Raw genomic sequence first — 12140 nt, 5'->3', positions numbered from 1 at the left:
ATGATGTGTATATATTTACTTAAGTATAGCCCTCTTTGTATTACCGTTAATTTTGTTAAAAAAAGTATGCATATGATTTAAATGATCAAAATTATAACTATGATTTAATTATAACTTATTTCCCTCTCCAAAATTGTTAATTTAGTTTAACTTCAATTAATAAAATACCTGTAATAAATTTAGCAACTCTTAAACATATATCGCATTTAATGCATATATATCCAAATTAAAACTAAAAGGTTTTTTTTGTTTGTTTTTTTTTTAATAAATAATGAGAATTCCTTGTCATCTTATGGTAAATAAATAAAATTACTGTTCATAAAATATTTCTGTCTTCTTCAGAAATTTTGACAGCTTTATTCAGAGATATTCTTTGTAGACTTTCCAAAAATAAAACAGCCATTTTACGTGTGAACAGCTTTATGGAGACACAATTTCATGGCCATAAACCTGCTGATTTATCATGGATGTGCACCAAGTTTCACCATATTTAAGGTGCAATTGACAATATCCTAAAGTTTTCTCAACAAACAAGCACTCTTATCCAAACATACCTAGATCATAAAACTTCTAAAGTGAGCCTCTTCTGAGCTTTTGCAATAAATTCTTATTCGAGTGCAGGTATTGACCAGGTCGTAACACTGGTGAAATAGTGAATTACAGGTGTACCATGTTTGATCCCAAAAAAAGGCCAAATTATTAGTCACTGAAACAGGTGAGAACTGAATGATTTTGTTTATTTCAGAGCCTGTGTTAGAAAAAAACAACACAATTGTGTCAGTCCACTGTTTTAGAAAATGCTCAATCTGATGCCCAATCAGGCTGATCTAATGCACTGGGTATCTGGCTTGATATCTGATCATAGTCATTGTGTTCAGGTGTAACTTAGCCATTTATCCAGAAAACTGAGCAGTTGGTATGATATTTCAGGCCAAAACCTTCCTGTTCATAAATCATCCATATTTTCATTATCTAGCAACCAATTATTTATCAACAAATCAATATTTAAAAAAGATATTGTTATAGCGACATATATTTTTTAAATTAATACTGAATTTTTTATGAGAAACAAACAAAAGAAGAATATAGAGATAGACAGTCATTTCACTCCAAGGATACTCTCCATTCTCATTAAATAATGCTCACAAAAAATAGATATATTAAGAAAATCTCTTAAAAACCAATAAAAGAATTTTAAAATTTACAATACCACCTGCCTACACAGTTAAATTTAGTGTTCTCCCATACATGGCCAAGGCACACATATCAATAGACGTATCTTTATCTAACAAAGTTATCAAACCCTTATCCCGATATATCAACCCCAAACTCTATACCATGTAAACGGTTCATTGTGATCCACTAATGAGATAAAACCGTTATGTGAGATGCCTAATGCTGGAATATTTTAAAAAATCTTTGTACCTTTTGGTCTAAGAAACAATTCTCTTTTGTACATGGGTCAGATAGATCTATAATATTAATTGACCCCTATCCTGACCCCTGTAAACAATTTCAGCTCAATGAATCAGGGGCATATTAAATATGCCAAATATAAACATCCCCACATTCTTTGTTTTTGTTTCATCTTTGAAAAACAATATAGAATTAGGCATAATTTGAGAAGACTTTGAGAAACCCACACTTGAATTAATGTGTCTGCTTAAATTTATCTCCTGTCTGTGTCTGTTTCCAATATCTTTATTACGTAATTAGATTTACCAATTACTGCTTTTCTCATCAGTGTGCATTTGAATTTTTTGTTGTTTTTTTTTTTCAGCAACAAATCCAAATTCTTGTGAAACTTTTTATACTTCAGGCACATTTTTCAATGGTATTTTTTAAAGTTAAAATATGCAAAATTGAAGTCAATATTTACCCTGATCTAACTTACAAACTGTCAATATTTACACTTTGAACAGTTGCAGGAGTTTTACATGAATTATTAATAACTTGATCAATATATAAAAAGATCTCCAAACTTTGAAAATCATACATTTCCCTGGTATTAGAACATATTTTTTTAATTTTGACATTAAGATGATTTTTATTCTTGGAAATTTCTAAAAACAATAATTTGCTGGAAATAATAAGGAACCAATAAATAAGAACTAGACGTTTTAACCATTTCAATAAAGAATAAAAAAAGAAATACTCACTAAATTTAATTTGAAATCTTCCTCATTATCAAACCTGCTCTATGATATACTTGGCAAGGTTTGTCAACCTTTTTTCTAATCAGCTTGAATTATCATATTCATGTGTGTCAATATATTGATGCAACAAAAAGACACCACAAAGGCTGTAGCCCAGCTAGGTATTAATTTGTTATCATATCCTGTGGAGGCTGGTGCATCATGGGAGAAACAGTGTTATCTGATACGTTTCCTTTCTTTTAAAATAACCAATGAAATTACTCAAGCTTGGACAGCCTTATCATTTCTCTAACTAATTCCATAATTAGCTTTGATGAATTTTCCACAACTTCAAAGTTCCTTTGTTTCAGTCTGTCTGGATATGAAAAAAATTATCAGACAACTCTGGACATACAGTATATATTCCTAGCATAATATACACAGTGTTGAAATGTTTTACCAGGGCAGAAAGTATAGCTAGTGTACAGAGTTATTAATCTCCAACAAAACTGAGGTTGATGCAATTTAGATGACAATACATGTCTATGAACAGTATATGTATCTACTAGAAGTTATATAGTAAATATTTCTCTAATTCCAACATTTTATGTCCTTTTAAATGTGTAATTTTCTTTGCTCTACTGAGTAAATGGTTTGTCATTTTCCCTCTATTTCTGTCCATTAGAATCACAGCTTTATCTGAGCATTAAGCATTGAACCCTTTGACAGAAAATAATAAACAGCTTAGCAATCTGTTACACTTCTTCACTATCTGAAAAGTTTCACCTAAATCGACCATACCTAAGGTGCATATTTTTAATGGAAAAATGGAATAAAAAATATCAACACATCTTTTAAAATTATAATGTTATCTATAGTAGCTAGTTTAGAGATATAATTTAAACACATTAAAATTATCTTCATCTAAAAAAAAATTCCAAAAACTTTTCTCCCCTCCAGTTTTGAAGATCTAGTTTAATTGAGAAGTTTGGCTTGAGCCCACTGACCACCTGAACTCCACTTTCAAGATGATTGATGACTTAGAAGGCCTACTAGAGAAATAGTCATTATCACTGATGAAATTGGGAGAGAAATTCTCCATGTGTTCCTACACTTAAAGTGTCATTGATGTGCTGCTAATGTCTTGGTGAGACATAGTGTCCAGTTTGGGTAGATAGCCAACAGTACATAAAATCTACCACTCCAATTACAAACTGTTATAAGACTGTCAGAACCAATTTCTACCTCATCAGCTGTTAAAATTAAACTTGTAATTGGAAAAAGATTTATAACTATGGAGAAAGTTGGGTAATAGAGTTCCTTATAAAATTTTAGGTATAGAGATATTTCCTTCATACTGATAAATCTTGTGCAAAAAAATGTGATACAAGTATTAATTAAATAATTTAATACATGTTTGTTCTTTGGAAATTATGTCATAGCTGTTGCATAAGATTTTTTTATCCAATATGTAATTTATTTCTAACATTACTAGCTGCATGTACACAAAATGCTATATGACCAGTACTGTTAGGTGCAATATGAGATAACTCGGTGTGTTATATGTATAGCTGACCACCTAGTCAGATTCTCTCTTAACACCTAAAGAAGCAGGGAAATTCTCTGCATGTGTTCTTAAGATTTAATCAACTTGTCAGGGTGATTACTAGGGAATTAATTAACTGACAGAGACTTTGCTGGTTAGGTTGACCAATCCAGATTGATTTGCTTCACAAATGAACTGGTCAAAAGGAAACGATTTATCATTTAGTGGGTAAATTCTGGCATTCTTGTTCGATTTATATTTAATTAATAATAGAAAATGATGAAAATGCCATTGTATTAAATATAAGCTTTAATTTATTATATCAATTTTTACAATAATTTTTATCATCGCTCAAACTACACATTTTTTTCAATGGCCCAAAAACGTTTCTACCATAATTTGTTAATTTGAAGAAAAAAAAATGATAAAATAAATATGAAACCGCAGTCCACTTAAACACATAACATAGATTTAAGAAAATTAGCAAAGAAAAAAAAATAATACTCACCAACAGTATATGAAAAAATTCACCAGAATTATTATGTTGTATAAACTGAAATGTCAATGTTTTACAATTTCTTATAAATTATTAAATTCAGCTTTTTGTAACATATCATGTCCACTTCGTGAGTGTGTCACAATAATAAACGGAACCTCCTTGATCGCGATACTATCTAATTCCTCAACATCGTGCTGATAACGACAAACGTTACTCGACCGTGATCCTCTGATCACGTGACCTCCTAAGACTCAGGTACGGGAATTAAAAGTCTACTACACATCGTATTTTAAAACTGCCAATATCATAGAGAGCAGCTCAACTGCCTAAAACTATAGCGTCACTTTGATACGATTCCTTTTTAACAGCAAATAAATTTTGGTTTTAAAATTAATAGGAGAAAATGTTTCACTTTCTTAAGAATGAACACTCATATATAAGGGAATTTATCTTAACTCTATTTTAAGTCAGACGACATGTCCCTCAAAAATATTTTTCCCCAACAATTTGTGAAAATTTGTCATTAAAGTATAGGTACTTAATTAAACAATTTAGCTTTTTCACAAAAAATGGAGTTACCATACCAACTAGGCCTTTGGACAAGATACCAGTCAGAGGGTGATATTTTCTTATATAAACCTTATGTGTAATCTTCTGAATGGTCTTTGAAATAATTTCGGGGGTACTTTAATTTAAAAGCATATTGTAAACAATTTAGAAATCAAGAGAATGCCAATTTAATAGGAATATGTTTTATATGATATTTAAGGAATAACTGTCTTATTTTTCGAATTCATGAAGTGATCAATGGATTGGCTTGTGTGATAATTTGCATAAACGCCGTCAAGGCGTTTATGCAAAAATTATAACACAAGCCAATCCATTGATCATCTTCATGAATTCGAAAAATCAGACAGTTATTCCTTATATTTACATGCTTTGATTCCGCCAATCCACGGGCTCCAAGCCTGCTTCTCTCTAGGTGTTGTCCCGCCCTGCACGTGGTTTTTTTTTTGGAACAGCGCCAAGACATTCATGAGGAAATAAATTACATTTACAATTGGTAATTTTATCTCGGACAAAGACATTGGAAATGTAAATATTGAGAAATAAAACAAAAGGAAAGTGTCGTCTGACCTTTATCTCGGTAAAACTGTTAAAATAATTCCTTTTTGCCAAAAAACAAACGTGTCCCTAGCTCATTTGCATGCGTAAGCTAGAATAAGAGAGAATATTGTCGTTTGATGTCTACTGTATCTTCCAACAAGTTTGAGGGGTTTCATTGGACCTCTACGAAAATGGGGGAATTGAATGAAAATAACAATGAGAGACTCTTCTTACCCCCCCCCCTCCACCTAAAATACACACAAACAACCGTTGTACCGTTCTGAAACCGTCCAAAATGTATTGTGGTATGTAGTTTGATACTCTTGGCCATTTTGCAAAGCCAAGTTCCAAATCAACACGAGTATAGAATTTTTTTGGCATAGACAATTTATTTTTTGAGAAACCCAATCTTGTTTTGCAGTACTTAATTTGCATCCATCAAACGTATTCTTGATGAAATAATTTCTTTGAGGCTTTCTTTGTGAAGCACTTCATGCAATCCAGCAACTGTATTTTGCGGTCAGTAAGAATATGGCACAATCTTATTATCCCCGTGTGACGCAATGTTTGGTAGAGGGTCTATAAATGCAATGCTTGTCCACCTCCTAGTAATGTGTCTTGAGTGCTTAATTTATGTACACTTGTTTACCTAATTACCATAAGTTTATTGACTGATCGGCTTCGTTATCTGTGCAGGGGGAAGGCTGAATACTCAACAGTCCACGAGAATACTGCCAAGGGGGATTAACTCGGGGTACGTTTGGGGATTAAGGTTAATCGGTAAACAAGCATATCTATGACAGTTTAAAATTAAACAGTTAAAAGCGAAAAAAAAATCTTTTGGTTTACTCAATGAGAATACATGACTTTGTAGTCGTTTTCAAAACTCTAAATTTTACAAGATAAGTAATCGAGTTTTTGTTATAATTTTTCTTAATTCCAGTTTAATTTTAGTCTTAAATTAAAGATTAATTGTTTATTCTTTTAAAATGATTTTGGGATATAGCGGAAAATGCAAACTTGTACTATCGCTTTCCAAACCTGGCAAAGTTCAATCTTTTAAAAAAGCCTCAAGCGCAAAGCGCCGGAACAATAAAGGGGTCGGAAATTTCACTCCTAGTAAACAAAGAAAATGGTCATGGAGACTTGTACACAATTTACTTAAAATTTTAAAACGAAATTGGGCATAAAAAGTTAAACAGAGATAGCCCAAAGCCATGTCATCCAAGATCATGCCCCGCACTCGAGTATGCTACTCCTGTTTCCGACGAGCTTCAAAGAGGAGCATATGCCTGGATAATTACCACCAATTTCCTAATTAAGGCAATCCAGAAAGATTACACCTTTGGAGTGAAAAATTCTCTGAATGAATGCATCTTCATGCGATTAACCCCACATAAATCATTGCTTCGACACGGGTACCTTACTGGTACGATTTTAAACAGACGGGGACTTTGGTGCGTCCGCCGTCTGCTCAGTTTCTATGTAGCCACTAAATGACTGGGGTATCTGCAATTGACAAATATTTGCTAATTAAGTAATAAAACTAATTGACCCCGTTTCTTTCCCACAATAAAACTTGATCGTTGAGCCGATATATCTCTAGTTTTATTTCGTATTGTGTAAACGTTTTCTAGTTTTTACGAGTCTGTGATGTTTTGCAAGACCTGCTCCGTACTATCACGGTGTGATATTTGATAAAACAATTTTAGTAACATGTTTAAGCTGACTTTGAAATATACTTTTAATTACTAGTAAATATAATTTAATTTAACATCTTGAAAACTATAATTATGATAATTACCATGCAACTTAATGTGTCAATTTAAGCAAATTTACTCAACGTGACATGAGTTTTTCTATCTAAACAATCTGTCACTCATGCTCAGAATTGTGCTAATTGCCATTGTTATATTTCATTATTTATATGTTACATGTACCATTGTTAATCAGTTAACTCCTAGGCTTCGGATTGTTCGGGTGCAATTTTTGGATTTCCAGAATTCACCCTACCGACCTACGTTTATAATAAAGTGCTATTCCATCGTTAGCATTTTTATGTTTTATTGTTGCCGGAAAGTTTGACACCTATTTTCCCCGGTGATAATTTGGTGGAGATATCCTAAGGGTATAACACCCGGGACTGCTGCATATATTTTGTAGCAGTTTGACCCCGAGTACCATCAACTAAGCGAGTTCCCCCAAGACGACCCATCCTCAACAACACCATGCCAACCTGGAGAAAAGGACTTTACCGCTCCTCCCTAACATCTAACCAGCGCCATTGTCTTTCGCGTCCTTGGATAACACCAGGACCAGCACGAATTTTCTCGACACCAGGATCCAGTCCACGGTGCTATAGGTGCGGGAAACCCTTCTTCCATGGCCACCTTCTCACGTGTCCAGCTACACCTTTCGAGTGTTTCGTGCGCGGAAAACATGGTCAATATGCGCAAGTACGTTTCTTTTCTGCAACCACACATTACCGTTCTTCCCAAAGGAAATCATTTCCAGTGGCGGCCATCGATCACGCACAGATCAAAAAGGATCAAGCCAAGGGGTTAAGACGGGCCTGCTTGAAGACAAACCTGGGAAACCCGTCTGTAGGATCGTCTGACAACAAGTCGGCAACAACATGCGATTCTACTGCAGGTGTGTGTTTTTCTCGGACTGCTATCAAATCTAGTCGGCCGATGAGTGTTGCTGTTGCGGAGACGCAAAGGAAGAGCATACTTTGTCCGCAGACTAAGTCCGTAAGCAAACGGCGCATGGATTCGAGAAGAATAAAGGAATATATGATAGATTACAGAACGAAGACCAATCAACTCAACCAAACGTGTTACCAAACAACATCAGTTCCTACCGCTTTCTACGCCAACCATTCTTTTTACTGAAACCAACAACACAGTGCTCCGCATTTCAGTTCCCGGTGATTCCTGAGACGCGGACGTCTCATTTTCGAAGCGAGAGGGAATTATCACGGTGTGATATTTGATAAAAACTATTTAAGTAACATGTTTAAGCTGACTTTGAAATTTACTTTTAATTACTAGTAAATATAATTTAATTTAACATCTTGAAAACTATAATTATGATAATTACCATGCAACTTAATGTGTCAATTTAAGCAAATTTACTCAACGTGACATGAGTTTTTCTATCTAAACAATCTGTCACTCATGCTCAGAATTGTGCTAATTGCCATTGTTATATTTCATTATTTATATGTTACATGTACCATTGTTAATCAGTTAACTCCTAGGCTTCGGATTGTTCGGGTGCAATTTTTGGATTTCCAGAATTCACCCTACCGACCTACGTTTATAATAAAGTGCTATTCCATCGTTAGCATTTTTATGTTTTATTGTTGCCGGAAAGTTTGACACATATTTTCCCCGGTGATAATTCTCCGTATCACGCATCAGATTGTTATATCTTGTAAACTTCTCACCTTTCCAATCAAAAGATTCTGGCAAACATGTTCTATGCTTTTTTCTTTACTTCTGAATCTAAAGCCCACCGGGCATAGGCTGGGACACAAAACATTTACTTAATCTTGATTTTGATAAATAAAATCTGGTTTAAGAAATGATTAATGTTCCTTTTCATTTTTTCCTGTCAAGGAATGGAAATTTGGCAAATGGACGAATGTTTTTTGAATATTTACGCAGATAAAGTTCAGCTAAACATAAAAAATCTGCTTCTGTGATTGCAAACGAGGACTCATAATAATATTAATTCATAAAACAAATGATTTTATAGTTCCCTTGTTTTAAAGACTTTATTTTTGGAAAACAAACTATAGCACAAAAGGCCCCTTACCTGGCAGTTCCATCATCCAAAAATTTAAATTTCTTCAAATACAAACGACATTTGAATTAAAACAAATAGGAACACAAGATGATATTCGTCAAAAGATGTTAGCATGACTATTTTTGACTCGTACAGAGCTTGTTTTTTTTTTTTCATTCTGACCATACTTTTATGACATGGATAGGGGACAGAAATTTATTGTCACCAAAATCAGTGTCAAATTGTATCCATGAAAGTACAGTGCCCTGAGACTGAAATAGAATCCTATAGAAGATCCGTAGGTTATTAACACTAACCGCCCCAAACAAAGAAGCATCCTGGAAATGATGTTTAGAAGCTGTTTATATTTAAAAAGAAACTTTAGTCAAATGACAGGGGTAAATAAAGACTAATTATACATTAATTTGACGATGTTGAGGTAACGTCAACAGACACGGGAAACTGATACATTAGTATCGCCATTCTTCCCAAATTTCTGCCGAATGAGATCTTTTTGATAACAATGATATTCAATTCACCTCTGTTCATTTACCCTTATCGACATATATCACCCAAAATTATCTTATTTATCTCAAATATCGGAATAGAATAGCTTCTGGACATTAATTAAAATTTTTAAAAAGTGTAGAACTCTAACCTCAGATGCTATAAGTTACTAAATATATCAACCAGTTTGTTATATACATAGCACAATTTCTCCTACAGTAACATGATTACACGGTCATTCATTAGGGAACTTGGTTGATTCATTACATGTATCTATGTACAACAGTACAATATGTAGTTGAACGCTCTTCGAGGTAATTCCACCCCCAAACACCAGTGTATATAGAACAATGCTGGGTCGAGGGTGTTACATTCTCTTCCTGAAAAGGTACTACTAGTAGAAACCTCATTACTTTCGATACTGTAAGCCGGTTTAAAAGTACATCCTTTAATGTACATTGTGTTCAATGGGATAAACAATGGAAAATGCGAACTGCCTTCGAACGTGAAGCTAACATTTGAAATGCGAAATGCGATCTAAAATCTGAATGTAAGATTCCACATCAGCTATAAGGAAGATTTTGGAACGGAAATCATATCAATTGTTTATATCTAATCGGGGTCCCCATTTTTACAGCCGTGTGGGTTATGACGTTGTGGTACCTACTCTTTTGCCGTCTTCAGAACAAGTCAATTCATGCACATGTCTTAGCAGAATGTTTATTTTCAATTTGTTTCTTTTTAAAAAAAAACTTATCTTATAGATACTATTTAAGGACAGACATTCACCATTTTCATACACAGAGGCTTGGGGACGGAACCCCACTCCCACCCCGTGTTCCGTACCCCAAAGGTTCTTTGAATTTTTCAAATGATTTTTTTTTTCTATGACATATTTACACAGATTTACATCCAAAACTTAAGCTAAAACTAGCCTTTTTATTAAAAAAAAAATCATAGTCTCTGATACAAAAACAGTTCTGTTTTACTATAAAAGGGTAAGAATTTTTTCTAATTAATTCATGAAAAAAACTTGGTTTCCATGAAATAAAGGAAAGAATACTGTGAATTTTCAATGTTCACACAGGAGCTTATTCGTCTAAGTTTCCTTGATGCATCTAAATTCTAATACGTAGATTAATAAACAGATATAAAGTGGTGTCTTTTGCAATCAATATTTCTTGCACTTCAGTCTTGACACAGCTGCCCATTTGGATCTGTGGCCCGCTGCAATACAGACTGGCCTGCAGGGATGTGGGCGTGCCCCCTACTGACCAGGTGAGAACAGGCTCCACAAATCAGGAAGGTAATTAGACAGGCCCGCTTGACAGCTACCTCCAAGGTGTAATTTGACCATCATTTCCAAAGAACAGGGGGCGTAGAGGCGGGGAAATTTAAAAGCTCCGTGTTCGGATGTAGTAAAGTGAAGAATAAGTCGTTTATTGAATTATTGATGGACATTTAAGGAATCTTTAGAGAGTGTCAGGGTGTCTTCAACAATTGGAGGGAAGATTTTGTTTGAAAATATGCTTAGTATATTGCATTCTTGGTCGAGTCATATCTTCACATGCTCGAAGATGCATATTTACCATCCCTTGACAACGCAATGGTATTTATTTATATCAACAAGAATTATAAGATACGAATTAAAATACATGTATACAAATTAATGATATACTTTTAAAAAGATCTGTGCATAACAACTAGTTAAGACTAATGTTAGAGTCCCTGAGTTAGCATTTCATGCAGCATTGCAGATCATCATATTTTTTTTCAATTCCGACGCCCGTCGTGGGTTCGAATCTCATTGTGGGACGCGGACACCGGTCCTTCGGATGAGACCGTTTTAATCGACGAGGTTACTGGCACGCAAAGGCCCTAAGTGCCGAGTTTAGGTCAAAATTTGCAGCTTTCCACCGGTTCTCTCTATAAGAGGTCAAAATTCTTGAGAGGGACGTTAAACAACAAAAAATTCTGACACCTGAGCAAAAATGTCTGAAACTAAGGGTACTGTTTCTAATATTCTTGTTGTTTCGGAAACCATCTTTTTTTTCAAGCTCACCGAAATATATCATGTGGCTTCTCCATATGAGTGAAAAATTCTCGAGAAGGACATTAAACATCTAACAAACATAAATCAAGTAAACAAACGAATTTTGAACAAGGCACAAAAAAATATCCTTATATATAGAACACCAAGGCTATATACAGAAGCAGATGCCGAAGAAAGGTAAGCATCCCCTTTTGACTTGTCACATCCAACGTGTGAGCAATGTTGATTGATCAGATATACGTAGTACTAAATAGTCAAAATTACCACAGACTCACTTAAGTCGATAAGAAAAAAAAATCAGGTAGAGCAACTATTCCTTCGCCATGCGCACGGCACTTGGAAGTGAAAGTTGCGGTCCTTCGCATGAGACCTTTTGAAAACCGAGGCCCCGTGTCACAGGCAGGCATTGGCACGATAAAAATCCCTCATTGCTCAATGGCCCTGAGTGCCAAGTAGTATAGGTCTAAATTTAATTGATGTATGGTGACGTCTCTATATGAG

This window comes from Saccostrea cucullata, unplaced genomic scaffold (genome assembly GCF_032062105.1).
Source record: "Saccostrea cucullata isolate Sc308-1 unplaced genomic scaffold, CSIRO_AGI_Scuc_v1 ctg242, whole genome shotgun sequence".
Taxonomy (NCBI): domain Eukaryota; kingdom Metazoa; phylum Mollusca; class Bivalvia; order Ostreida; family Ostreidae; genus Saccostrea; species Saccostrea cuccullata.
The sequence above is the reverse complement of the archived record's forward strand: the minus strand, read 5'-3'. Positions refer to the sequence as shown.